The 26745-nt window shown below is 43.9% G+C and overlaps 1 protein-coding gene and 1 pseudogene across 11 annotated transcripts in view; both read left to right on the plus strand.

The window, feature by feature from the left end:
* MAGI2 (membrane associated guanylate kinase, WW and PDZ domain containing 2) overlaps positions 1-26745 on the plus strand; it is a 1353221-nt gene that overhangs the window by 1306268 nt on the left and 20208 nt on the right. The gene's annotated exons all lie outside the window — the stretch shown is intronic.
* Positions 20613-21236, plus strand: LOC131762871 (large ribosomal subunit protein uL13-like; annotated as a pseudogene).

Genomic DNA, 26745 nt, shown 5'->3' on the forward strand with positions numbered 1-26745 from the left:
CCAATTAAACCAGAATGGTGCCAGGAGTGATGGGAGATATACTACTTTAAAAAAAAAAAAAAAACACGTGCCGCAGGTGAGTGTACTGAGCAGCCTGAGTTGAGAATCACCAGTCGCTCAGATAAGGAGGGAAATCATACAGGGAGGCTATGACATTAACTTAGGAAATTCAGGGATGGGGCAATGAGGTGCTGAAAACAGCAGAAGTACAATAGAGGAGAAGTGACAATAGCAAGAGTCTTGAAAGAAGAATCATTAAGGCTTAGTGACTGATGATGTAAAGGGAATAAGAATAGGGAGAACTCAAAAATTATCCCCAGGTAAGACCCCAAGTATTTGGGAAGATGGCACAGCCATTGTCAGGAAAAAGAAATGGGAAAATTCAGAAATGATGCTGTTGACAAGCCGGGTGACCTTTCAAGAATTTCTTAACTTCTCAGGGCCTCTGTTTTCTCATCTGTACAAATGATAGGGTTTGATGATATGGTGGCTCAGTTCCTTTCAAGTACTAGTATTGAAAGTAGTGTGAGTGAAGTAATCTGGGGTAAAAATCCATGTGGAATTTTCAGATGTGTGTGGACATTTAAATGTGATTTGCAACAAGCAACTGCATCAGAGCCGTGCGTCTTCAGCAGACGGGGTCTCCAGGGAAGAGCACAGAAAATTGGGGGTGAAGGAAAGGTCAGGAAAGCAGAGTGAGAATATGGAATTTGCCTTGTTGCCTGCTCCAGGCTCTGTGTCACTTCCCTGCTTACCCTGTGACAGGTGAGCAGTGACACAGTGGCTGCTGTCCCTCATCCCAACTTTATGGACACAATCATTTTTCATATGACTACTTGGAGTTGCTGTCACATACTGGGTTTTCCTAGAGAAAGATTGTCTCTTATTAACGTAGTGCATTCAAAAACTGAATTGGGTCATTTTGTAATTCATTATGAAAATTCACTTATAGAAAATAAGTAGCAGGAATTCTTAATAGCTCTTTTTATATTCAAGATGTCTCTCTTTGTTTCATATAGAATGCCAAGAGGGAGAAAAATTATCTTTTCCAAGTGAAATATACATCTGTTCAGTTGGCCTTTTCCCATTATTTCTATCAATAGCTTATTACCTCTGGGCATACAGCAATCAATATCTTTAGCTTGTTTTCAAAGTGAAATATCAGGCAATGGCCATGAAAAACAAAAAAACAACAAAAAAAACCTCACTGCGTACTCTGCATGGAAGTGAAATGTTGACTGCCTTTCAGATGTCAAATATGGTGAAACCAAATCCCAGTCTTTCGATACTCAAAGCCCTGGGGTACATAGAAGCTCTATCTAGAAACCCCTGGTTATGCTATGATTGGACCACAAAGATATACAAATGGCCAAGAAGCATATGATGAGCTGCTCAACAGCTAATGATCAGGGAAATGCAAATCAAAACCATAATGAACCATAATGAAATATCATCTCACACCACTATTAAAAAAAACAGAAAATAATAAGTGTTGGGAAGGATGTAGAGAAATTAGAACAATTGTGCACTGATGGTGGGAATGTAAAGTGGTGCAGCCACTATGGAAAATTACATGGAGATTCCTCAAAAAATTAAAAATAGAATTACTATATGATCCAGCAATCCTACTTCTGGGTATGTATCCAAAAGAACTGAAAGCAGGATCTTGAAGAGATACATGCACATTCATGTTCATTGCAGCATTATTCACAATAGCCAAAAGAGGTGGAAGCAACGTAAATGTCCATGATTGGATGAATGGATAAAGAAGTGGAATATTATTCAATCTTAACAAAGAAAGAAATCCTGACACATGGTACAAAATGAATGAAACTTGAGGACATAATGCTAAGTGAAATAAGCCAATCACATAAACACAACTGCTGCATGATTTCATTTATATGAGGTACTAAAGTAGTCAAGTCTTAGAATGTAGAATGGTGGTTGCCAGAGGTTGGGAGTAGTAAGGGGGCGTTGTTCAACAGGCACAGAGTTTCAGTTTTGCAAGTTGAAAAATGTTCTAGAGGACTGTTATGTGTACGTAACACTACTGTAGGGTGTACTTAAAATGAATAAGAAGGTCAATTTTTGGGGTATAAAAAAAAAAAAAAAGACAATGCCATACTGGGCTTTTATGAGAACCAGCATCTCTAAGGCTTAGTAGTTCAAAACACAGAGGACTTACCCTCTTCTGAGCTTTATTTTGTAAATTGTGCTGAAGTGTGTGCATCCCTCAGGGAAATTAGACAAGCCCTGAGTTTCTTAAAGGAGCCATCAGTTGAAGGGAGGTGCTCGTTATAGTAAGATTGGTATTAGTATCAGTTCTCCCTCTACAGAGTTTTCTGTTTTGCTTCTCTTGCTGCTGCTGTTAACGTTCTTGCCTTTGGCTGATTTTGGAGCCGAGTGGCTTTGGAGTTCCACTGGGGCAGTAAGGAAGTAGGACTGCTAGTGTAGAAAAGGAAATTCCAGAGTCTGGTGATGTTTCAGTGATTGTTTAAATATTTCCATTGCTTTGTATCCCACCTCTTTTCACGAAGGCCTCTTTGAGGCAGTAGTTCAGATTCAGTGGCAAAGGGGAATATCAATTGTCCTGCCAGCCGTTCTAGGAAACAGACAAATGTTAATAGAACACAACACTCGTTCCCCACCGATAAGCTCACTGACAAGGGGAAAGCGTTGCCATCCGTCAGGAACCTCAGATGTCAGGAGCCTCAGGTGGTGGCAGCAGCCCTCACCACGTTGACAGGTGATATAAGTGGAAACACATTGCCAGGCTATTTAGTTATCGCACAGTGGGCCACGAGGAACATGGCATCCTTTGCGCCTTTCTTTGACCTTGTTTATGAAAGATTTTGTGAGGTTATTATCTGTTTCATCAATTAGCAAGCCCAGAGTCCCATGCTGGCCCCTGATAGAACTCTTTGCCTCCTGAGGATAAGAGCCACAACTACTAGCTCAGCGAGGCCACACTTCACACCCCATGGTGCCTTGTGCAGCACTGTTTGAATGAATGAATGAGCGACTAGAAAGGACACAGAGCAGTCAGGCCCTGCCCTCCGAGAGGTCATGGTCTACTAGGAAAAAAGACAAAACAAGCACTCCTAGGACTGAAGGAACTTAAAAATAATAAGGACGTAGTACATACACACACTGAGATGAGGAGGGTGCCTGTCAGAGTAAGTTGAGCGGGTGGGAGACTTTTTTAAGAAAGAATTCCTACCCTTCCAGTCCAGCATTGCACTATGGAAATTAAATTATTTTCACGAACTGCAGCATTTTTTGCCTATGTTTATACTAAACTGCTCCGTTTAAATATATATATATATCATGTTAAATATATATATGTATATATATATATACATATATATATTTAAGAGAAGGTGCAAAATAAACTCAATTCATAAAAGATAGTATTGGATCCAGCTGATTCTGAGGCAGATCTCGCAGGAGGACAAACGTGCTTGAGAACTCAAAAAGCTAGAACTAAGCCTTTAATACCTCACAGCAGCTGGAAGTTCAGTTTGGACCACTGAACAGAATGCAGCAAAAGCCAGTCACCTCTGTTTCCTAGCAAAGAGTAAACCATTTTCAGCGGCAGTGTTTCTCTCACTTCTCGTCACCCTTCTCCTCCATCTGATATTTCCTCAATCCGCCCGCCCCAGAAAATGGATGCTTCCACTTTGAAGCAGGGAAAGGACAGGGTGTGCGGGAAGAGAGCCACAAACTTCTGTTTAGGCCAGAGACCCGAGAGGAAAAAATACAGGGAAGTGTCAATTATATTTTTCCAAATTCCTGGTTAATAGTTTCCTCCTGAGAGAAAGCATTTAGAGGCCTTTGCCTCACTTTTCCATCTCCAATTAGAACATATTCCTGTGGCAGGTACCTGGCCTATCTGTCCTCCCAGGTCCTCAATCCTCCTGGGGACCAATCTGACCAGGAAAGGGAGAGGAGGGATGCAGACAAGGACCCTCACCTGGTCACCTACTGGGTCAGAGGTGCCACACCCCTGGGGCTCCCCCTCTATCAGGTCTGTTCACCAAGCGCCCTGGGGGACCTATGTGAAAGGCTGATGTTCTGAAATGAACTCTTAAGACAGGAATTAAGAAAGGACGTAACAAATCTCAATTGTGAAAATGTTCCTACTGGCATTCTGTGGCTTCGTTCGTGCTCCAGTGTCGCCCCAAAGGGCATCATTTTCTAACATAACTTTCACTGATTTTAACACAGTAATACATATCAGCTATAGACTATCTCAAAAGCAGAAACAATCGAAAGAAGGAAAAACTTCTTCCTCTTTTGAAAATGTAACCATTTTGTTTTGAAACCTGCTTGATTCACTTGCCAATGTGTTTACCTGTCCACAATAGTAAATACCCTTCTACACATAATTTTTCACAGCTGCTTAGCACTTTGTTGTATAGGTTTATCATTCAACCAGTCTCCTGTTTGGACTTATGTTGTTTGTCTAGTTTTCCCACTATTGTGAAAAATACCGAAAAAATATCTTTGTAGCTATATCTTCCCATATATCTTTGATCATTTCCTCAGGATAACTCGGAAAAGCAAAACCATTGGGTCAGAGTATCTGCATTCTCACGGGAGCATAGATGAAGTCGGGCGATCATATGGACCCCGTTTGGGGAGCTACTCCTGGCTGATGGACTAAACTTTATATTAAAGTATCTTTTCCAATAGCCAAGCATTGATGAGCTCTGGCGGAAGCCCTGTGATGGGATAAAAAGTGCCTGGAGCTGAGAGTCAGTGCTGGGCAGGAAGGCTGGGCTGCCCCACCCACCCCACAAAACCCCTCAGGCCCCGGCCTGGCTCTCTGGGGCTCCCACACCTTGTTGCTAACATGGTGACCTGGCCGAACCACGGGTTCTCTGATCCCCCCTCCGGCTGGAGCACAAGAGGATTCCATCCGAAATTGGATACAATTGCATAGTATTTATGTGTACATGCAGTTTGTTTTACTCTTATTGTCCCTTCTGTTTTGTTTCGTTTGTTTTTAAGCAGCACTGACAATACTTCTCAGAGAAGCAGAGGGTTGCATGCAATTTCATAACACACTTCCTCGACAGTTAAAAAAAATTGTAGGCCTTCTTGGATAGCTCAGAAGTTGCCTGTGTCTGCGTATTGTATTTCTTTGGGGAAGGGCAGTTAGTCAAGGGGAGGCCGAAGCCCAGGACACCACTGACATTCCTATGGCTTTTTTCCAAAGTGTTCTGGGTGATAAGAGCTTTGCAGGCACTTGGAGAGTGAGTGTTGGGTGGGCTTCATTTGCCAATGGCAGACCTGACCTCTAGCGCTGGACCTAAGCACACTGCACACAGACAGAACCAGAGCAGGCTGATGTCCCAGGTAGGGATTGGCCATCACCGAGGATGCTGCTGTTTCTGACTTCAGAGGTATCTATCACCTGGCAAAGCAGAATTTTGAGGCCCACTCCTGTTGACTTGAGTGTGGAAATGCTTCCATTTGGGGAACGAGCTGAGTTGGTAATATTTGAGGGAACCAGTGGAGCCCATGGTAACTAGTTATCACTCCTCCTGGTACCTATACCGTCGCCTCTAAATATGTGCTCTTTGGGGCTTCCCTGGTGGTGCAGTGGTTGAGAGTCCGCCTTCCAATGCAGGGGACGCGGGTTCGTGCCCCGGTCTGGGAGGATCCCACATGCCGCGGAGCAGCTAGGCCCATGAGCCATGGCCGCTGAGCCTGTGTGTCCGGAGCCTGTGCTCCGCAACGGGAGAGGCCACAACAGTGAGAGGCCTGCGTACCGCAAAAAAAAAAAAAGTAAATATGTGCTCTTTCATTAAGAAAGTTTTTATGAGATGATGTTTTCAAATAGGCAGGGCTCTGAGAATCCCTTAAATTAGATGAAGACAGATGAGACCTCCGGGAGAATCATCTCCACTTTGTAGCTCAGGAATCTAAGACACAAGAGGAATTCTGACCACACTAACCTAGAAAGCTGATTTAGAAACAAACGTTTCCATTTCCTTGCCTTCTCCTCACTCATTCAGTAATATTCCCAGCTGAACAGCAGCAGCGCATGGGAAACCCTCCTGTGTCACTTAGGCGCCGTCCAAAGCAGACCTCCCTGGCGCATCCAGAAAGAGCTGTCTTGTCTTTGTGCCAGCACCTTGACTGAGCCGAGAATATTCATTCACATTCAGTCTTCATTTTAAATAACCACCCTCTTGTTTCTAGCAAGACGGGCTTAATTTGAAGAGCCTATGGTGTGGAAAAAAGAGACTAAACGAATCAGAATACTGGTCAATAACATTGGTCTAAAACCATCAGGCAATTTAAATACAAGATCCCTAAGGTCCAGATAGGTTTATAGCTAAGGGTAAACACTATTCAAGGACAAAATTGAGTATGAAAATGTATTCTACAAACACAGCCGTAGCTAGCAAAGAGAGTTAAGGCAACTTAAGATGAGAAGCATAAAATTGGGACAACTTCTACCTGGTGATTTAAGAAATTTCGCTGTTGTGAAAGATGTATTGGCCGTTTACAAAGGTATCAGACAGCCTTCATTATCAGTCCCAATTTGTAAAATGGTATTTAAAGAGAGAAGTACTGGCATATTTCAGAGGTGAAAAGACCATAAGATCTTAGAGCTAGTATCTCATTGCCAAGAGCACAAGTGTGTGGAAAGTGACAGATACAAATTCTGAAGTACATCCATGTTCAGTAAGAGCCCTGAATACTTGGAGTTCTCATTTTCCCCTTCTGAACTGAAGAAGAAAACATTGAGCCGTCCCTGCCATGTTTTAAAAGAAGAAGTGCATTGATAGTTTTGCTCTGCCAGCTATGTTGATAGAGGATGTCATTGGGCACAGTCTGGCAAGCAGCGTCCTTGGAATTAATGGGTTTTGTTTATCAGGTTCAGATCGATCCGCAGCCCATCTACCTCCACGATCGGGGTGGAGAGGAGGCGTTAAAGGCTGTTGGGGGCTTGACTGCCAGCCACTAAAGCATCATGGAGTTGCAATTCTGTCTGCACCCATTTGTTACGGGATAGAGGCGATTACAGGAGTAGGGGCAGAGCCCCCGCCATGATTTATGGTGGAAGAACAGCTCAGAGAGGAATTTGGTCAAGGAGGAATGGCTGAGCAGCACAACGGGTGTCAGCCAAGCTGTGAGCACTAAGTGAAATTTCTAGAAGGAAAAAACTTCAGCCACGGGCCTTAGCCCTACATGTCCTGAGCCAAAGATAAATATAAGCTCCTCTCCTTCCTCGTCTTTGCACTGTTTGCAGTTTGCACTGACCATTCCAGGGAGAAGCACTTTACGGATCAGACAGGTGATATTGGGAGTGATCATGAGATTGATGTGATTATGAGATTCCATTGTGTCTTTTATTCCACAGTCATCATGTCTTGTCCTTTAAATAAAGGCAGCACATCATAAGCTTGAGGGGGAGAAGACAGAATAAATTTAAAATTAATTTAGAAACCATTTTTAAAAATTTCCCAGCTTTTTTAATGTTCACTGGAAATTCCTCAGAATGCCTTTTAGCTAAGAATAGAAATCAATGAAACTATTTATGTCTGCAACCCATTCTTGGGTGAATGGAGAACACACGACAAACCACTCCCCCGACCCAAAATCAGCGTGAAATGAAAATCCAGTTTACATAAATATGAGGGTGGAGAGGAGAAGTATCATAGGAAGTAAAAAACTGGAGAGAACTTCAAATTTTTAACAGTAGTTTTTTCTGAGTAGTAAGAAATAGTGCTCAGATAATACACTTTTATGTTATCCAAAGTGTCTCTAATAGATTTTAGTAATCAGAGAACAAAGAGGAAGAAGAGAGAGAGTGACTCCTTCAGGGGGTCACTGATTCATTTCCTCGCAGCAATCATATGTAGATGTGTGCATGCGTGAGAACATCTCCTGGGGGAGTCACCGTGTTCTCCACCCAGACTTTCTTCCTGAAATACTATCCCTATAAAAAGCAAAGCAGTACCCCAGTTTAATATATTCTGCGTATAGGAGACATGCCAGTGAGGACATAATAATATTCACGTGGTTACCCATTTAATTTCAGAGCCTTCATTCCAAAATGTCCCATGGGCGAGACTTTCTCTTGACTTGATTCATTCCTCAAGTCAAAGTTTTTGGTGCAAGGCACTTACCTTGGCCCTGAGAGGAACAGAAAGATGAATGAACCACACATGTCACCTAGTAGGCATGACCCAAACAAGTCTATCAATGAGTAAATATCAGCCAACAGATGCTCAGAAGAGAGGAGCAAAGTGCATCTCTCTCTGTGAGGTTATCAAAGAAGAAGACTTCAAGAACGTGGTGGCGTTTGAGCTGGGCCTTGAGCAATAAGGCTGACCTTTAGGAGGCAGAGAGGGAGTGGGGCAATCCAGTCACACAAGCAAAATCAATTGAAGTGAGGACTTGAGAGTTAAGGCAGATAGAGCCATTTGACTGGAGCGTAAGGTGCATGCCAGAGATACGGTGGCGGGGAGGGAAGGCCTACCATTTAGGCTCAGGCCAGGCCACGGAGGCCAGAAAATGGAGACGATCACTGCTGGGTACCTTATTAAGGGAAGGCGAGGGAGGACAACCGTGAGGCTTGGCTCCTGGGTGACTGACGGGCAAAGGAGAGAAGTGGGGGAGTCAAGATGGCAGCAGCTCATCATTAGAGAATCCAGGAAGGCTCAGCGGCCTCCTGAAAGGCAGCTTGCTGCCGCGGAGGGTCCGGGCTGGCACAATTACAGGCTCACCAGGAGACAATCCCTGTTCATTTTCCTCTCCTCAGGCAGTTCCACGCCAGAGCCTGCCCGGACAGCTGAGCTAGACAGATATCTAGGAAAGAAGATTCTTCTCCCTCCAACCCCATTTTAATAGATTTCACAGGAGGATGTATTTATGGATAATCGAAATCATCCTGCCTCAATCTCTTTTTCTTTCCTATTAAGACGCTACACACAGAGCAGATAACAAACACCCACCCTCATTCCTCGGTTCTTTGTAAAAAGTGCCCAGTCTCTGACTAGTCAGTATTGTAATTTTACATCCTGTCGATGGAGGTTTGGTCTATATATTATACAAAGATGGATAAGCAGTTACCTAGCTATTTAGCGAGTGATGCAAAATGTCCTTAAACTACTTTACATTAACAGTTAATATATTTAATATTTAATGTTATAAACCAACATGGAATAAGTGACTTTTAAATCTTTCAGTCCATATACATTTTCATCTGAGAAGAACATTTTATTAGCATATTTATGATACCATCTCAAGACTTAGTATGGATTAATTCTATTAATAACAATTAATTTACAAATCTTTGTCTTTTTTAATTATAGTTTTTGATTTAGTTCTTTCCTGCTCGGCAAATAAGGGTTGCTGCAGCTGGCATGCAGGTGGCCCCTAGCTAGCTTTGTTCTTTTCAGATCTATCATAAGTTATTTGGTAAAGGAAGTTGATTAAAAGCAACAGCTCCCTATGTGGCCCCCTGACTTGACTGTAGCTCAGCGTGTCAGAGGTCTGGGCAGATATTTCGGTTTTAGCTTGTTCTCCTCCGCGGTCATGATCTTTAGTCCACAGAAGCCACGTTGAAGGCAATTCAAACTGAAACAGCCTCACCTGTGGATGACCCAGGTCCTCTCATCAGCATCTTCATTGGGCCTGATACTGCAGACATTCCTACTTCTGGCCCTTTTTGGCCCCAGGGAACGTGGTGTTAAGTTACTAGCTCCTCAGTTTCTCAACTGTGGACTCATCATCCGGGCTCTGTAGATACAAGGCTTCCAGGTCCAGGACACCGGGGACCATCTGGTTTTGGACCTTGATATTCATGAGGAGGATGCAAAGCTGCTGTGTGTTCAGTAGAGCCAGTATCATAAGATATATCTTAGAACTCGGTATGGGAGGGCTGCTGGCAGGGAAGACCTAAGGAACAGGGAATGGAGAAGAGAGGTCACATCTTCCATCTAGATGCTAAGTTCCATGGGCTAAGGCTGCAAGCACCCTGAATCTCCCTATAGAGGTTTGCTCCTTGCCTGAAAGCAAACCACCAAGGGGAAGACAGGATGCCTATCTGTTCACCAACAACCGAGCACTCCCAGACCCTGGGGGCTAATAAGGGAGTTGCCACAGTCACCAAACATTTTCAATTACAGGAAAAGCCAGCTTGTTTCAGAGTTAAGCCAGATTGCATCGATTACGGAAGAGCTGTATATTGATCTAGCCCTGGTTCCAACTAGGAACGTTTTTAAGCCAAAAGAAAAAAAAAAAAAAAAAAGAAAGAAAAAAGTGCAGTAGACAAGGGTGAACTAGCTGCCAAGAAAGCAACTCAGTTTTTCCCTCATACTGTTTCATATATTAAAGTTAGCATAACACGATTGAGAAATAAGCACATGATGCTACTACAGCTTTTTTCTTTGAAAGAAGAAACCTCAAGTCAGTCTGTCTTAAGGGCAGTTGGTCAAAGAAATGGTAAAGCAGGAAGGTCAAGTTATCTTGAAAAGTAAAATCGTTTCTAATTCATCTAGGCTTATTAATTTTAAAATTAAAGCACTTTCACTCCATGCATGCTCTTTACTAAGAGACTTGAACATAGTTGTCAATGAACTGGGCTCTGATTAAATGAAGCTTCACTCTCAGATGAAGGCAAAGCGGGCTTAACCCATGTATATACGTAACCATAAAACTGTTGACTGGAACTGAAAAGGCTCATGAAAATGTCATCATTATTCAGGTAATTTCCCTCAAAAATAAATGTCTAAGGAATTTTTCCATGTCTTCATATCAGTCAGTATATAACTCTATTAATGTGCTTAACCAATTGTAGCGTACTTCTTTCTTTAGGGGTCCTTCTCCCTTCATGAGAATGTGAGCTCCACAGGGTCAGAAAGAACTTGTTTTAAATCCATTTTCATATTCCCAATGGTGAGCACATCGCTCTGGCTTAGGGATATGAATAGGCCACTCTGTGTAGTAGAATGAATGGATGAATGAATCAAGAAATTAAAGACTATCAGACCCCCAACCAAAGATCCTTACCTGGCTGTTGCTGTCCCACGTACCTAGGTCTCCACCACGTAGATACATCCTCGAGCTTGTGAGAGAGACTTCTCAAATGAAATCTCTTGAGTCTTAAGTTTCCATCCACCTTTGACCTTTATTCCCGCTCGTAGCAAACGATGACACTGAGGTCTTTTGATGTCACATTGACTTTGCCATTGATTCTCGGACTCCATCTCTTGGCGGGAAGCTCTATTTGCCAAATACTACCCCCAAATGGTATGCTAGCTCCGCAAGGGCACTGACGGTGTATTGTTGACCAGTGTCTTCTGAGTGCTACCATCTCTTAGTCACTCCAAAGACATTTGTCAAGTGAGAAATTAATTAAAGATTTCTCAGTCTATTGGCGTCCAACCAGTCCTCTATACTGCTGTGAAAAAAAAGAAGACGGGAATAAAAAGGTATACTAGAGCTCTGCATTCAGATTGAGTGCTTTTCTACTGTTCAGCAAAAGGTAGAGCTGGAGTCGGAGGAGATGCTAATGCCACTGTGGGCAACTCTTTCACTGTGTCATTCTGTCCCTGGAAAGGCAGTGACAGCAGCCGGTCTGTCTTTCTCATGGCTATGTTTCGAGAGGAAGAAAAAGTCTCTACTCTCGCACTACACACATACACACACACACCCTATCCACACACACCGACACACAAAACACACACAGACACTCACCCTATGCACAGAGACACGCACATAGACACACATACACCTCTTACTTAAAGCAGCAATGTTTCCACTTAGAAATAGTTGTTGGCAGTCTCAGTTACTAAGAGAAAGAATGCCCTGGGAACTCTGGATCCTGAAAAGGAAACATTAATAGTGCTGTAAATTTCGGGAGGAGAAATATTATCTTAATGAATGTTTCTCATAAAATAATGGAATAAAGATGACCTCCTCGGAATAGAAGTACAAGTTATGACACAAATTACCCTTTTTTTTCCCATTTACCTTTAATTAAGCTGCCCCTGGAAGATGAAAGAGTAAAGAGAATGGACTTGAAAGAGAGAAGATTTATACCTGAGTAATTGGCTTGATCCATTCATTGTTATTTTTCTTTTTGCATTTACTTTAGGTTAGAGTTTGGCAAAAATCAAACTTAGTAAAAGTAATAGTTATACCAAAAGGGCATCACTTCTCAGTTCGCAAATTTTTGAGACTGAAACTTACACCTCTTCAGGTTTATAATTATTTCCTCTCAGTAAAATGAGGATGCCTGTGTCCTAGGGAAGGGCATTGCCAGAAATGAAGTGCAAGACTGATTAGCCCTTACTCTTTCGTAAAACAGCAGTGTGACAAGTTGACTCTGAAGACAGCGGCCACACATCAGTTAAAACGTCTTTGACTCGCTTGCTCCATTCAAGCTTAGATGGTAAAAAAGAAGAAAGGGCTAACAGTCCATCCTCTAGGGTTCTCTGAATCCAGAACCCTAATCCAGGTTGCTGGTTATTTCAAGTGGATATAAATGGAGATTTGGACCAATCCTTTCCATCCCCGGAGGTCAAGAGAGCGTCTGTACTTCTAAAACAAATTAATCTGAAACGTAAGTTCCCAGTGCAACTTTCTCTTTAAGAGAAGGCTGATACGAATCTCCAGAGTACAAACTCTCCACACAGATGTTTCCCATCTCAGACTGCACCTGCCACACACAGAAACCATAGGGTCCATCCACCTCACCTAGGGATATCCAAAGCCTTTTATAGCAACTTCAGTGACTAAAATGTAGCCAAAAAATTGTACTGTTTTAAAAAGTTCTTGTCATGTAATACAGGTAAGAAAAATAATATATCGCACTCTATATAGTGTCTTTATTTCATACAAGGCAACTTTAAGAAGAAGTTTAAGAACTTTAAGAAGGAAAGCACTTAACTTCAGTAGTTATGCAAATTGAGGCCCAGAGAGGTTTATCCAAGGTCATACAGCTAGTCAGCAATGGACAATGTACTTGAACCCGTCTTCTGACTTCAAAGCATAGTGTTCATTTCACTGAGTTGTGTGTGCCCTCCTGGCCTGATTCAAAGGCTTTACTCAGCTTGTTTAAGGGGATGCTGGTATATTCCTGCATATTGTCTACCTTGACTTATTGATGGAGTCCTGGGTCTTGAGGGTCTGGCAGTTGTTAGTCAGCTGCATTTTGCAGCTCCAGGGATCACCAGCTATAATACTCTGGATATGGATAAAGCTGACTCATTCAGAGTAACTCCAGGAGATTCAGTCCAGTCAGGCCTTCAGAGGGTCTCCAAGGGACAGGGTCTTTGTGGTCAACCAATAATAACAACAGCATTTAATTCACTTTGCATTTACTTCATATCGACTCTGTGTCTGGCATTCTAACGGGTGCCGTGGTTGAGCTCACGCAGACTTCATAGCAGCTCTGGGGTTAGGTACCACAGCTCCTCTCATTTTACTAATAAGAAAGACAAGGCTGCAGAGTGCTGGTTAGCCTTGATCGGGGAGGATGACCAGAGACTGGATCCAGAGCAATTTGACGCTGCAGCCCAGACTTCTAAAACCTGCATTACAACAGCCCCGTGGAGTTCATGCCTTCTTGATCAGCTATAACCCTCCAGAGACTCGTGAAATTCAACTAGACTCCAAGCCATTATGGAGAATACCATCTTAAAAAGCAAAAGCCAGCCCCCATTGGTTCAGGGCCTACAACATTTGCCAGAACAGGAAAGAGCTGCCATTTTCTTAGCACCGTGAAACTATCCTCTTGGTACTCTTTGGGTCATTTATCAAAGCATGTAAATGTAGCCAAAGAACATATTCCTCGACCACTGGGAGCCTGAACAAAGGCCCCATGACCCTGACTTTTTGGGGTCAAGAGCAAGGCAGCAGGTGTTCGCCTTGCCTGCAGACTGGAATCGCCTGCCACGCTTTACAAAGAACCCACTTCTGAGTCTCATCGCCAGAGTCTGCGGGGGAGAGTCTCACTGCTCTACCTGGAGTGCAGGCGGAGGAGCCTCCCCTCATTCCCAGTGTGGGGACCGCCATCTGAACCCGTGTGGGTGACCTTGCCAATGCAGGGGAAGTTGAGCAAGGCGCAGCATGGAGCGCCCCTCTTCCCGCCTCAGGACTGAGCCGGGTGGCGTCCGTGATCGCTGCGAGGAGGAACAGGCCACCAGGGGGCGCTCATCCTCCGGTCCGCGGCCGGACGCCGCGCTCGCCCTTCTGCTCCTCCCTGCGCCGTGGTCGGGGGAGAGAGTGGGAAAGACCTAGAATTGTGCTCTAACCCCTTCCTGCTTGCCAGGTGACCCAAAGGAAGTCGCTTACCCGCCGGCACTTTCCCCTTTGGAAAATATATACAGAAATAACTGCCACCCAACAAGCCCTGGACGGGTGTCCCAAGAGCCTCAGTGGGATGTCTCGGAAATACGCTGGCAAAAGCAGCCCATTGGCACGGATTATTATCATTACGAATAATGACTTACCTGCTGAAGTCTAATGTCTATATTAGAACGGCTGCATGTGTGCTGGGAGCTGTACTCTAAGTGACTCTACCCACACATTCATGTAAGGATTTATCTCCCAACCTGCGGAACGGTATTAGCAGGTCGCTATGAGGTCCATCTCTCAAAACTGCAGACTTACAAAGCACATCTCAGGTGGCAGCTACGCTCTCGGGTCCCCTCCACCGAGGGTAAGGCCGAAGAATTAGCAGAGTCTTAATTACTCATCCGCCAGGGTCTACAGACTTCAAGGCTGAGCCGGAATGCAGGAAGCCTATCGCCCCGTAAGAACACACTCCACTTTTCAAGCAATTTCTCCAGTTCGTTTGTTTCAAGCACCTTTGAATTCCTCTGGCATAATCACCCTACCCCTTGTCAACACAAAATGATTGTTTAAACGACTCAATCAGATCATGCCATGGGCGACTATTTCCAATTATTATGATTTATTGCCTGTTTAGCACCAATGTGCCAGGCACATTCAACAGAAGAGGTAGCTTCGAAAATGGTTTTTCTTTCTGCTCTGGAGGCCCACAGAATAAAAATAGCCTGCTCAGAGTAAAGGAAACATTATCCTCCCTGACGAGGATCAATGACTAAGGACATTTGGGGAAGGAGGTTTAATTTTGCAGATGAAGAAGAACAAGACTTTCTCATAGCCATCGATCCTCCTATTGATCTAGGGCACAGAGTAAATTGATTAAAGAGAGAGAGAGAATATTCCCGGTTTTTCACCAGGCCAGGAAGAGATTCGTTGTGGATAAACCAAAGTCACATAGTCCCATTGACGGCAGGAATCTGGTATTATTAGTCTTGATTCCCAGCGTGGCCTCATGCTGGCACCTTTGGGCGCTGAACAAATGCTTATTTAATTGATTGATTCAAGTGTGAGAGGTCAGACCACTTATTATTCCCATCACTAATCACATCTACAATTTAGGGAATGGAAGTTTTTTGTAACAGCTTTTCAGGGAAGAGCCTGTCACCGTTTTAATTCTTCCCTCAGGTGGCTGCCAGAAAAAGACAGGAGCCAGGTACTGAGTGGTGGTTTCTGAATGGCTGAGGATCTCAGGAATGTGTTGACTAGATAAACAGGCTCCAAGTTCTTAAGAACAACAGCCAGCTAACTTACTGACTTTTTTAGAAGTCCTATTAGTGAATATTAAACATCAACTCAAATCATTTGTAAAAATTAAAAGGCACTATCTATCAACACATCCTTCAGATATCCTCTCTTCAGTCATACCTGAGGTAGACAAGGAACGGTTACTGTCCTGTCCTGAATGAAACACTGAATGGTTCCCTGGTGTTAACTATGCCAGTAACACGGCATGACTTATGCTTGGTTAAAACACCACTAACTGGGCTTCCCTGGTGGCGCAGTGGTTGAGAGTCCGCCTGCCGATGCAGGGGACACGGGTTCGTGCCCCGGTCCGGGAAGATCCCCCATGCCGCGGAGCGGCTGGGCCCGTGAGCCATGGCCGCTAAGCCTGCACGTCCGGAGCCTGTGCTCCGCAATGGGAGAGGCCACAGCAGTGATAGGCCCGGGTATCGCAAAAAAAAAAAAAAAAAAAAAAAATACACGGCTAACTTAACCAGCTGTCTCTCTTGAGCGTTCAGAAACAAAAGTCAACCTGGGAGGCATAGAATTTCTTATTCTTTCTGGAATTATCTTTCAGAGAGCACACTGGTCACCACTGTTATTTCTTTTCTCAACTTCAGGAAAGTGCCCCCTGCAGTTCACAAAATGATCTCACCAACTAAACTGTGAATATTTTGGAGCATTGTTTCTCAAACCGGGGAGCTCGTTAAAATGCAGATTCTGATTCATTGGGCCTGGGGTTGAGGCCTGAGAGTCTGTGTTTTTAGTGGGCTCGCAGGTGATGCCAGTGCTTCTGGTCCATGGAACAATTTGAGCAGCAAGGTTTTAGCAATTCACACAATTTTTTTTTTCCTACAAATTGTACATAGTGTGTGATATCTTTACATTGTTTTTCATTTAGGAAGACAGTAATACAATAAAATGTAACTGAGTGTATGACATCAAGTGATGTCACCTATACAGACATAGACACATACAGTGATACATATACATATATGTATATGTATGGTATACAAGTATACCAGGTCTTGCCACATTTCTCTAAATTATGATGGTTGGCTGCAGTTCCACTTTCAAGAGAAGGGAATGAGTGAGCTCCAGCTGATACTCATCCTTCATTCAGTTGCTATTTATTGAACACTTAGTATGTGCCCAACACAGTGTTAGAAACTGAAGTTACAACAGTGGACAAGACAGATCACAGTCTCTGTCTAATAGGATTTGTATTCGAGGAAGAGAGATACAGAGATTGAGGTAACTGCTGGGAAAGAAACAAAGGAGCTGAAATAGAAAATGACCACTTTGGACAAGGTGGTGAGAGAGGCCCGCCTGAGGAGGTGACACTGAAGTTGAAGGGTCTACTCATGAGAAGCGACAGGGGGCCAAGTGCTTAGGCTACAGCTGTGCTCACAGCCCAAGAAGCAGCTCCTCCCCGGCAGCAAGCGTATATTGAACATAAGGGGGCTGCTGCACAAGCTTGATCCTGTCTGCCTCCGAGTCTGCATCACTGCCAGCAATTCACCACCGACCCCTCCGCACTCAGCTGCCCACATCCTTTCCTGAGCCGGCCTCTGGCTCCCCTGCCTGTTTGCAGCCCATCCAGCCGCTGCACTAGCGCTCTCTGCAGGGGTTGCTGACACATGAGGAGTTTTCTGCTTGTGCACAGACCCATAAAAATCTGAGTCCCTGATAAACTGTCATCTGCAGTGATAGTCAAATAGCGTTTCTAGTATTTCTTTTCAGTTTAATTTTATTTCTGAAGAAGTGACTCCAACAAAGAACCTTATTTTTTTGCTCAGATGAAATTAAACCTGCTGGAAATTGGCCATTATGTATGAGACCAAAATGCTGCAGAAATTGATACTCATTGGTTTGTTTCTAGGAAAAACAGGGACTTTGTAAAAGGAAAAAATTCATAGGCAGTGTTCTTCAGAACCCAGTCAGAACTGTCCTGTTTAAGGTAAGGCAAACTCACTGCCTGGATGGATGCCTCCTGGGCTCTGGTTCCTTCTCAGGTGGATTATCCAGGAGGCTGATCTACCAGGATCTGTATTTGTTCATCCTGCTCCGGGGCTATAGCTCTACTCCCAGCATCTTCTGCAGGAAACAAGTGATAAAACTCACCTCTCCTTTTTGCTCCTCATGGGAACTTTAAATAAAAGCAACAAAAAGGCTAAAAGGGTGGAAGGGGATAATCCCTGGACAGGCCAGTTAGCCTCTCTGAGCCTCAGTTTCCTCATCTGCATAATGGAGATAATGCCAGTATATACATCAGAGGTTTTCTGTGAAATTTGACTGACAGAATGCACACACAACATTTAGCACAATAGTAAGTGCCCAGAGAATGTTAGCTGTTTTTTTACCATTGTCATTATTATGTACATGTGCTTACTATGTGCCCAAAACTGGGATCGATGCTCGTTTAGCTTTTACAAAAGTTTGGGTAATTTTAATTTTCATAAAAGATATCTGAGGTAGTTATTATATCATGTAGGCTCAGAGAAGTTGAGTACTTTACCCAGAGCCACAGATCTGGTCAGGAGTAAAGCTAGGATTTAACTCTCTACACTGCCTCGACTCTAGATCTCTTTCCCCACTCCAGTGTTCATGAACACTGACATGACAAAGGCAGGCTCAAACCCTCCAGTGTTTCTCCGACACCTGCAGAATGGACTCCACCGTCCTTCACACGCCAACAAATGAAGAAGCCTGCCATCGCCTCTTCTCCTGTCACTCTACTCCTCACATCCTGGGACAGTCTATTTGGACTCCCCTCACATACCCCGGGCACATAGCACAGAACTTGAACAAATGAAAGAGTGTGTGGAAGTATGAATGCAGGGAAGTCAAGATTGTGTGGCTAACCCTGGAAAACAATGAAAAGTTGAGTTTGGGGGTGTATAAAAGGGAGAGATTCGTTTTTTTCGTTTTTCCAGGGTAAGCAGAAGAGAAGCAACCACTTGAGAGAAAGGCTAATTATCGAGGAAATAGGGGATGACGTTGCTGCTAATAATGAAACTATAATCAATCTAGTTTTCACTTGAAGACCATTTTGTCAGGGAGGCCTCCCTGAATCCCTAAATGAGGTTAGCTCTCCATTAAATGCTTCTGTAGCATCCTTTACTGTTTTAAACTTTTCTTTTGATGATACATCACATCTGAAACCACTCATTCTATATCTACCTCATATAAAAAGCTCTTCAAGGGCAAGGACATCATCCTTGTTCATGCTGAATTCACAGCAATTAACACGGTGCCTGGCACAGAGCAGATATTCAATAAATTTTTTTTAAAATAAATTTATTTATTTTTGGCTGCGTTGGGTCTTTGTTGCTGCGCCTGGGCTTCCTCTAGTTGCAGCGAGCGGGGGCTACTCTCCATTGCGGTACACGGGCTTCTCATTGCACTGGCTTCTCTTGTTGTGGAGCATGGGCTCTAGGCACGCAGGCTTCAGTAGTTGTGGCACGCGGGCTCAGTAGTTGTGGCGCACAGGCTCAGTAGTTGTGGTGCACGGGCTTAGTTGCTGCGCGGCATGTTGGATCTTCCCGGACCAGGGCTCAAACCCGTGTTCCCTGAATTGGCAGGTGGATTCTTGACCACTGTGCCACCAGGAAAGTCCCTGATGTTCAATAAACGTTAACTGCAAGATTAATAGTATTTACCCATCCTAAGGGCAATAGTGCTTCTGCTTTTGACAATACCAATAACATAAAAAGAAATTTCATTTTTTGATAAAGGAAATCCAAAACATGATACTCAGGCTGAAGCAACACACATTTAACAAGTTTTAGTTCAAGCATCAGTGAGTTAACTCACCCGTTAGATAAAGAGGAAGGATCACCCTTATCACTCTCCTGCTTAAAACCCTTCCCACTGTCTTTAGGATGAAGTTCTCACTCCTTAGCTAGTACCTAGGGTTCCCAGGTACCCAAGGTGCTTTTCCAGCCCCCTCTTCTATCACTAGCCCAGGCACCCCTTACCGTTCCCACAATCCACTGAGCTCTTGCTGATACCACCTTCTTGAATACTCTTTCCTACTTTTTGCATCCAGTGAACTCTTATTTTCCCTTCAAACTCAAACTAAAACCAAAACCTCCCCCAAGTACGAAATACAGAACAATCTGTTCTCTCCGTACCCACTTCACATTGCCCCTCAAAGTCTAGAAATCTGAAGTAGTACACTGTGACTCCTTGAAGGCACTAATTGTGTCTTGTTCATCTTTACATCTCCGGTGCCTAGCACATGCCTGCATAAAGCTCAGCACTTTTTCCAATGCATAAATATAAAAGAAAACCTTGGGTCCTCCTTGGTTATTCTCTTTCCCTCACACCCAATATCCAGCCCATCGGTAGGTCCAATCTAATCTGTCTTCAAAATCGATCCAGAAATCAGCCCCTTCTCCCCAGCTCCATCACTCCCCCCTAGTCCAAGCCACATCATCTGTTGCCTGGGAACCACAGTAGCCTCCTGACTGGTTTTCTTGATTCCACATGCAATCCGTTCCACCCATAGAAGCCACGTTGGCCTTTTAAAATGTCATTCCCCTGCTTGAGACCATCCAGTGGTCTCCATCACACTTAGAATAAAATTCAAATTCCTCACTGAAGCCCTGTTTGACTCACACTTCCTCTCTTCCACCTCCCAACCCTATTTGCCATGCCTCCAATATGCCAAGCCCTCTCTTTGCTCTCGTTCCATTTTTGCCCACATGACTTGCTACTCAGCGATCAAGTCCCTGCTCTGCGTCACCTCATCACAGAAGCCTTCTCTGACCACCTTATCTCAAACAGAACCCAAATTTCTCTCCATCTCCTTGCCCTACCTGACTTTTCTGAACTGTACTAATTCATATCAGATTGGTTACTGTTACCTATTTGTATATTGATTTTCTGTCTCTTCCACTCTGAAAGTAAGGCCCAGGAAGACAGGAATATGGCTTTCTTCACAGGTGTATTTTCAGTGCATAGATCTGTGTAACGTGAATAGTAGGTGCTCAATAAACATTTGTTCAATGAAAAGTTTTCCCCAGGTTTCTGCTGAAGATGGCAGTAAGGCAGGTCTGGTGCTTGATGGCTGAGGCCATCTCCTGGGCTACCAGGCACCCGTCATGGCCAAGCAGGTGGTACTCTGGGCGGGAAGGTAGTAGTCACACGCTGAGTGGGCATGAACATCCTTAATGGCTATTTCTCAGGAGCAAGTAAAAGTACCTGGCCTTCCTCTGCAAGCGCGTGACCAGCTGGTCGCCTGGCCCCTACCTCGTTCGGCCACAGTTGCATCCCGTGGCGGATGGGGGAGGCATGCCGCCCACAAGACCAAGCAAGGCCAGGCTGCCCTGGCTGCTTGTGGCGTTGGATGGGATCCCGTGACAAGAAAAAGCAGACGCTGGTTCCTGCTGCCCTCACGGCCGTGTGTCTGGAGGCTTCGTGAAAGTTTGTCCACCTGGGGTGCCAGGATCAGGAGGTTGGCTGGGAGTACAGTGGTGACGGCCACCCTGGAGGAGAAGATAAAGAAGGCCAAGATTCTTTACTGGAAGCAAGAACAGCTCATGAGGCTACAGAAACAGGCCGAAAAGAATGTGGAGAAGAAAACCAGCCGATCCACAGAGATCCTCAAGACCCAGGGACTCCTGGTCTGAGTGCAGTAAAGAAAGTTCATCATGCTTGGTCTGCCCTTCGTCCAGCACCGCCCTGGGTTGTGGGCACCCAAGGGCAGCCATCCAGTGGCCACAGGCAGCCTGGGGCATAGAAGGCTGGGGATACAGAAGAGGCCTTGGTCATTGCTCCTGATTAAGAAAAAACCTTTCTTTGAGAAGCTACTTTAGGGCTTCCCTGGTGGCGCAGTGGTTGCGAGTCCGCCTGCCAATGCAGGGGACCCGGGTTCGTGACCCAGTCCGGGAAGATCCCACATGCCGCGGAGCGGCTGGGCCCGTGAGCCATGGCCGCTGCGCCTGCGCGTCCGGAGCCTGTGCTCAGCAACGGGAGAGGCCGCAGCAGTGAGAGGCCCGCAAAGAAGCTACTTTAAACATTTCTAAGATTTGTGCAGGCATAATCTGTCTATGACCTACTTGTTCATGAGCGAGTTTTAGAAAATCAGTGGTAGGAACAACTAGTTACTTCAGTTTTAGTATTTGTAAAAGTGAGCTGGAAAACCATCGTTGGAGGGGAACCCTGCATTGTGAATGGGACATCTGTTTGAAACTTCCCACGTGGTCATATACTATCCTTGGCAGCTTTTAGAATGTAGGGAAATTCTTGCAGGGACAGAGGCTGGTGTGGTACCAAGGTCTTTATAGAAGTGCCAGGCTGGGAATACATGTAGCCAAGGGGTTACAGGCATAGCTTTTGCTGCTTCTCTGTATTTGTGTTCAGAAGTGAATAACTTATTTTTAAAGGGGAGAAAAAAGGATGGATAGAGCAGCTGGCTAATGGGTCCTCAATGGAGACAGAGATATGAGAGGACAGCGTTTTGTCTCTGGATAGCCTTGATGAGATGCAGTAACAGCAAAATTGGATGACTCTAGACACAAGAGCTCTGCTTCCACAAATTAATTTTCTTTGTAAACAGCCAGAATTGTTAAAAAGGGACTTTGCTCCCTGGGGACATATCGATGGGGATACAGTTGCACATCAGTTGTGGGGCCTCCCAGTCTAGAAGTGGATTAATCTGATGCCTGAGTCTTGCCCATGGACAGCTTAGACAGAAGGGATAACAGAGAAGAGCTTGTTTGCGTACCACAGAGATGTGAATTTAGCTGGAGTGCAAGAGCATCCTTTGAGTAGCTCATTTCCACTTTTTCCACCTTTGGCGAGAGGCGACTATTATCCGTTTCCATCATTTCTCCCGTGAAATAGGCGTGTGATGATTGATTATTCTCCTTCCTTATTTCCGCTCTTTGCCACTTCAGACAGGGCTGTATTTCTGCGATGAAGAACACGATTCCAGAAAAGCTTAGAGATTAAAGATGCCTTCTAAAGATTAAAAGGAAAACCTCTTTAATTGACATTCAGCTGACTCTGGGAATTCAGAATTCATTATCAGTTTCATTGGGCTGAGATTTATCTTCATCAAATGGTGAGGGAGGGAGGAAGGGAGGGAGGGAAGTTACTAAGCAAATTAGTGGTGGAAACATTATTTGCAAAAGGTGTAACCAGTTTAAAAAACTTCTTCACACCAGCTGTAAACACAGTTTATCAGCACTATTAATTTTTCACTTTTTTTTGTTGTTTTTGTGTGTGTGTGTGGTACGCCGGGCCTCTCACTGTTGGGGCCCCTCCCGTTGCGGAGCACAGGCTCCGGACGCGCAGGCTCAGCTGCCATGGCTCACGGGCCCAGCCGCTCTGCGGCATGTGGGATCCTCCCAGGCCGGGACACAAACCCGTGTCCTCTGCATCGGCAGGCGGACTCTCAACCACTGCGCCACCAGGGAAGCCCTAATTTTTCACATTTTTAAATTGAGGTATAATTTACATATAGTAAAATTCACTAGTTTAGTGTACAATTTTACCAGTTTTTAAAAACCTATACAATTATATAATCACTATCATAATCAAGATACAGAACACTTCTATAAGCTCCCCTAATTCTCTCATTCTCCACTGGGGTCAAGCCTCTTTAAACCCCCAACCCCTGGAAACCACTTATCAGTTTTCCGTCCCTTTAGTTTTGTCACTTGGAGAATGATAAATAAAAGGAATCATACTGTATGTGACTTGTTGAAGCTGACTTATTTCACTTAGCATCTGAGATTCATTCGTGTTGTTGAGTGTATAAGTAGTTTTTTTCCACTTCATAGCTGAGTACTATTCCACTGCAGCACAGTGTGTTTACCTAGTCACTAGTCGATGGACATTTGGATTGTTTCCAGTTTTTGGTGAATAAAAATAAAGCTACAATAAAAAGTTACAGTCAACAGGGAATATAGTCAATAATATTATAATAACTTTGTATGGTTTGCAATCTATAAAAATATAGAATCACTGTGTTGTACACTTGAAACTAATGTAACATTCTAAGTCAACTATACTTAAATTTTTAAAAAAATTCATGGGCTTCTCTGGTGGTGCAGTGGTTGAGAGTCCGCCTGCCGATGCAGGGGACACGGGTTCGTGCCCTGGTCCGGGAAGATCCCACATGCCGCGGAGCAACTGGGCCCGTGGGCCATGGCCGCTGAGCCTGCACGTCCGGAGCCTGTGCTCCGCAACGGGAGGGGCCACAGCAGTGAGAGGCCCGTGTACCGCAAAAAAAAAAAAAAAAAAATTCACACTCAGGTTTTTGTAAACATAAGTTTTTATTTCACTTGTGTAGATAACTCAGAGTGGGAATGCTGAGTTATATGGTAACTAAATGTTTAACTTTTTGAGAAACCACCAAACTGTTTTCTAAAGTGGCTGTTCCTCTTTACATTTCCAACAAAAATATGTGAGAGTTCCAGTTGCTCCATGTCCTTGCCAGTTATTTTGTTTTTGTTTTTGTTTTTACATTTTAGCCATATTAGTTAGATGTGTAGTGGTATCTCATTGTAGTTTTAATTTGCATTTTGCCATTAATGAAGTTGAGCATCTTTTGATGTGCTTATTTGCCATCTTAGATGAAGTGACAATGCAAATCTTTTGTCCATTTTATTTTTTAATTTATTTTACATTGGAGTATACTTGATTTACAATGTTGTTACTTGTACAGCACAGTGATTCTTATATACATATATCCATGCTTTTTCACAATCTTTTCCCATATAGATTATTACAGAATATTGAATAGAGTCCCCTGTACTATACAGTAGGTCACTGTTTATGATCTATTTCATATATGTTAGTGTGTATATGTTAATCCCAACCTCCTAATTTATCCCTCCCCCACCCCTTTGGTCACCATAAATTTGTTTTCTAAGTCTGTGAATCTGTTTCTGTTTTGTAAATTAGTTCAGTGGTATCAATTTTTAGATGCCACCTATAATTGATATCATATATTTGTCTTTCTGTGTCTGACTTCACTGAGTATGATCATCTCCAGGTCCATCCATGTAGCTGCAAATAGTATTATTTCATTCTTTCTTATGGCTGAGTAATATTCCCTCATATATATATATACCACATCTTCTTTATCCATCCATCTGTGAATGGACATTTTGGTTGCTTCCATGTCTTGGCTATTGTAAATAGTGCAGCAATGAATGCTGGGGTGCATGTGTCTTTTGGAATTATAGTTTTCTCGGGCTATACACCCAGGAGTAGGATTGCTGGATCATATGGTAGGTCTATTTTCAGTTTTTTAAGGAACCTCCATACTGTTCTTCATAGTGACTGTACCAGTTTACATTCCCACCAACAGTGCAAGAGGGTTCCCTTTTTTCTCCACACCCTCTCCAGCATTTATTGTTTGTAGACTTTTTGATGATGGCCATTCTGACTGGTACAAGGTGATACCTCATTGTAGTTTTGACGTGCATTTCTCTAATAATGAGTGATGTTGAGCATGTGCATTTAAAAAAAAAAACTGTGAGTAAACTTTATGTCTTGAAATTGGCTTCTTGAAAGTCTGCCCTGTTTTGAATTCTCTTTCGATTACCTACCCCAGGACATTTGTTGAGGGCCAGTGTCATTTACAACCCCACAGGCCTTGTGAATATGAAGTGCCCATAAGCGCCAGTTTTAAAGTTGTTATGGGAGACGGCCACAAGGCGGCAGCATTTCCTCATGCCCACCTCAGGTTACTGGGGTAACCAGAGGCTTGGTGAAAGTCCTGTTCCTGGCTTGTAAGTGAGAGTGGCGTGTGGTAGAACAGACACCCAAGGGCTTGTGTCTCATCACTTCTTCCCGCTTACCCATCAGCACCCCGGACAAAACCCAACCCCTGCAAAAGCACTCTGCTGAGGGTGCTGTCATCCGTAGGTGGGGCGACTCTAAGGATGGAGGCTGGAGGTGGAAAGCCCAGCACCAGGAGACGTGGAGACCAGCTGACTTTTCAGAGCTCTTCCAGCCCAGAGGCTCCACCATCCTTTGGGTGCAGTAGGCTTGGTTTTCGCTTTTGGAGGGGCTGCCTGGATCTGGAGTTTGTGGCCCCATCCAGAGGGCACCCGGCACTACAGGTCCATGGGGGGACTCATTTGCTGGCACATGCTTCCCAGCTCCCTAACCCCCATGCCAGTCCAGCCTTGGAACCCAAGCCATCTCAGGCTCCAGGGATGTGACTGACACCAGCCAGGGTCCCCGAGGCCTGAGAGGAATATAGTAGGCATTTCTTTTTGTAATTTAACTTTTAGTTTATATTGGCGTATAGCTGATTTACAATGTTATGTTTGTTTTAGGTATACAGCAGCTTGATTCAGTTATACATAGATGTTTATCTACTCTTTTTTGTGTTCTTTTCTTATATAGGTTATTACAGAGTGTTTAGTGGAATGCCCTGTAGTATACAGTAGGTCATTGTTGATGATCTATTTCATATGTTTTAGTTTGTATATGTTAATCCCAACCTCCTAATTTATCCCTCCCCCACCCTTTTCCCCTTTGGTCACCATAAATTCTTTTTGTTTCCTAAGTCTGTAAATCTGTTTCTGTTTTGTAAATTAGTTCAGTGGTATCAGTTTTTAGATTCCACCTATAATTGATATCATAGGTCTTTCTCTGACGTACTTCACTGAGTATGATCGTCTCCAGGTCCGTCCATGCAGCTGCGAATGGTATTATTTCATTCTTTCTTATGGCTGAGTAGTAGTCCCTCGTATATATATACCACATCTTCTTTATCCATCCATCTGTGAATGGACATTTCGGTTGCTTCCACGTCTTGGCTTTTGTAAATAGTGCTGCAGCGAACACAAGGGTGCATGTGTCTTTTTGATTTATAGTTTTCTCGGGCTATACACCCAGGAGTGGGATTGCCAGATCACATGGTAGTTCTATTTTCAGTTTTTTAAGGAATCACCATACTGTTCTCCATAGTGGCTGCACCAATTTACACTCCCACCAAGAGTGGGAGTGTAAATTTTCCACACCCTTTCCAGCATTTATTGTTTGTAGACTTTTTGAGGATGGCCATTCTGACCGGTTTGAGGCAATACCTCATTGTAGTTTTGATTTGCATTTCTCTAATAATGAGTGATGCTGAGCATCTTTTCATGTGCTTTTTGGCCATCTGTATGTCTT

This window comes from Kogia breviceps, chromosome 9 (genome assembly GCF_026419965.1).
Source record: "Kogia breviceps isolate mKogBre1 chromosome 9, mKogBre1 haplotype 1, whole genome shotgun sequence".
Lineage (NCBI taxonomy): Eukaryota > Metazoa > Chordata > Mammalia > Artiodactyla > Physeteridae > Kogia > Kogia breviceps.